Source organism: Elephantulus edwardii, unplaced genomic scaffold (assembly GCF_000299155.1).
Source record: "Elephantulus edwardii isolate Elephantulus edwardi_28Jun2011 unplaced genomic scaffold, EleEdw1.0 scaffold00228, whole genome shotgun sequence".
NCBI classification, from domain to species: domain Eukaryota; kingdom Metazoa; phylum Chordata; class Mammalia; order Macroscelidea; family Macroscelididae; genus Elephantulus; species Elephantulus edwardii.
The window spans coordinates 3,110,731-3,112,553 of NW_006399978.1; positions in this window are offsets into that span (position 1 = coordinate 3,110,731).

Here is a 1,823-nt window from a genome sequence, read left to right on the forward strand (position 1 = left end):
TTCTTTGGTGAAGTGTCTGTTCATACCCTGTGCCCATTTTTCTATTGGATTATTTACCTTTATTCATTTCTTCTTTCTAAAATGCTGGCCAGGACTTTTAGCATTATGTTATACAAGAACAATAATAAAGAACATTGCTTTCTTTTTCAATAAATCTATATTTTGTTGTAGGTATTTATGAGATGTATATTTTATCAAGTTAAGGAAATTTCTTGCTACTTGTACTTTAAGACAAGTTTTTGTCACTGATAGGCCTTTTAGGAAAAGTAGGGAGTCTGTGAAAGAGAGGAAGAACTTCAATGAGATTAGCCAATGTGGTGACTGCAACAGTGGGCTTGAGCATGGCAGAGGTTGTGACACTGACATAGGACAGGGTCAGGTTCCCAGCTGCTCTTCATAGTGTCATTATGTCATAATGGGCCGAGACCCCTAACTACAACCGGTCTACTTTCAAGAGAGCTTTGGTGCTGTAGTCCAGAGGGAGTTTTACTAATAACCCAAAGACTATGCCTCTCTGGCAGTTCAAATCCACCAGTAGCTCCACTAAGAGAAAGATGAGTAATCTCTTCCCACGTGATTTACAACCTTAGAAATACAACAGAAGGTTAGCTGTGACCCAGTTCTGACTCCACTCTGTGTGTGTGTGTGTGTGTGTGTGTGTGTGTGTGTGCACATACACATTTTGTCCTGCTTTTGTTACGTGCCATGGAGTCAGAACCAACTCATAGCTCGAGTATGCTTTCAGCAGGTAATAAATTGTGTGGGAGGAGACTGCCCATTTTTCCTCTATGAAGCAACTGGTGGATCCAGACCACCTAGCTAACCAAGTAACTCCTTACCGCTAAGCCACCAGAGCTCCCTTTATCCTGCTAGTGAAATGATAATATGATTTTTCTCCTTTAGTCTATTAATATCATTGCTGTTGTGTGTAGTTGAGTCAGAATGGAGCCGTAGTTGACACTCCAGTGGTTTCAGGGGCTATAAATCGCACCGGAGGAGATTGTCCACCTATTTTTCTCCTATGGAGCAGCTGGTGGATTTGAACCACATGCTTTTGGAATTACAGTGCAGCTTCTTATCACCAGCCTACCAAAGCTCCCTATTAATACTATGGCTTAAATTAATAGTTTTATTCTAGCACAGAACTATCCTTGAGTTTCTGTATTAACCTTTGAGATTGTTTTTATGTTCCTTTATTTCTCCATATCACTGACACAAACAGAAACATTTTCCATATCATAATGACATTGAAGAAAAGTCAAAATATTGAATTTTGCTTTACCTCACTCACTCACAACAGATGATTGCATTCTGACTCAAGCAGCCCTGTAAGATAAGTAGAACGGCCTCAAGAGGTTTCTGAGGCTGTAAATCTTGATGGGAGCAGGATTACCTCATCTTTCTGACAAGAGGCTGATCATTTCCAATTGCCAATCTTTTGCTTAGCAAGCTAACACAATTTACTACACCACCAGCACTTCAGTTAACACACACAACCCCTCACTACTGTTGACTCACAGCTGATGCTGCATTGGGTTTCAGAAGCCCTTTCTGAGGGGATTATCCCTCTTTCTCCATCATAGCTGCTGGTGGATTTGAACCACCAGAGAAGTGCAGCATTTGGTTTAGTGGTGGCAGCTCTCTCTATAAACTTGTTGCTATGTACCATCTACTGAAGATTATCCAAAAACGACTGGAACAGCACATCAACAGAGAACTGCCAAAAGTCCAGGCTGGGTTTAGAAGGGGTCGTGGTACTAGGGATATTGTAGCTAATGTTAGATGGATCTTAGCTGAAAGCAGGGAATACCAGAGGAATGTCT